Raw genomic sequence first — 1,087 nt, forward strand, 5'->3', positions numbered from 1 at the left:
CTGTCTCAAAAATAAATAAATAAATAAACAAAAAATAAAAATAAAATTGGAAAGCAATCACATAGCTTACAGAATCCGTGGAAAGGTTGGAGGCTCTGAAAATGGAGAAAAACAACAGAAGCTAAGTGACCTAAGACACAGCCAAATCACTCTACCATAGCTTCCTGCCTAGAGTGCTACTTCTATGGCAGCTGGATTCTATTTGCTGCACACTGACAAAATGAAACCTAAACTGTCTTTGAAGAACCAGTTTTTTAAATTACCAACCCCATGCAGATTGTTATTTCTGTAAAGTATGATAAAAATGAATTACTAGAAAAATGAAATGGGGGGAAAAGGCACGTAAAATACATGCCCAAATTTTTAGTATTCAACTTGACAGACTTCACATTACCTTTCAGTAAATTCAATCAAAAGATACATAATAGGCCAGACAAGGTGGCTCATGCCTATAATCCCAGCACTCTAGGAGACCAAGGCAGATGGATCGCTTGAGCCCAGGAGTTTGAGATCAGCCTGGGCAACATGCTGGAACCCTGTTTCTATAAAAAATTTAAAAATTAGCCATGATGGTACATGCCTGTAGTCCCAGCTACTCAGGATGCTGAGGTTGGAGAATCACTGGAGCCCAGGAGGTGGGGGTTGCAGTGAGCCAAGACTGCATCACTGCAGTCCAGCCTGGGTAACAGAGCAAGACCCTGTATCAAATAATAATAATAATAGAGAAAAAAATAAAAAATTAACTTACAAGAACTATATACATTGTTCCTTAAAAATATATATGTAAGGCTAGGCAGGGTGACTCATGCCTATAATCCCAACACTTTGGGAGGCTGAGGCAGGCGGATCACTTGAGGTCAGGAGTTCAAGACCAGCCTTTCCAGCATGGTGAAACCCCGTCTCTACTAAAAATACAAAGTATTAGCTTGGCGTGGTGGCGGGTGCCTATAGTCGCAGCTACTCAGAGACTGAGGCACGAGAATCACTTGAACCCAGGAGGCAGAGGTTGCAGTAAGCCAAGGTCGCACCACTGCATTCCAGCCTGGATGACAGAGCGAGATTCCATCTCAAACATGAAATAAATAAA

The 1,087-nt window shown here is 41.5% G+C and overlaps 1 protein-coding gene across 1 annotated transcript in view; it reads left to right on the forward strand.

The window, feature by feature from the left end:
- The window catches only part of SAMHD1 (SAM domain and HD domain 1), a 73,856-nt gene that overhangs the window by 49,501 nt on the left and 23,268 nt on the right, over window positions 1–1,087 (forward strand). The window lies entirely within an intron of this gene.

This window comes from Mandrillus leucophaeus, unplaced genomic scaffold (assembly GCF_000951045.1).
Source record: "Mandrillus leucophaeus isolate KB7577 unplaced genomic scaffold, Mleu.le_1.0 Scaffold150, whole genome shotgun sequence".
In the NCBI taxonomy this organism is placed as follows: domain Eukaryota; kingdom Metazoa; phylum Chordata; class Mammalia; order Primates; family Cercopithecidae; genus Mandrillus; species Mandrillus leucophaeus.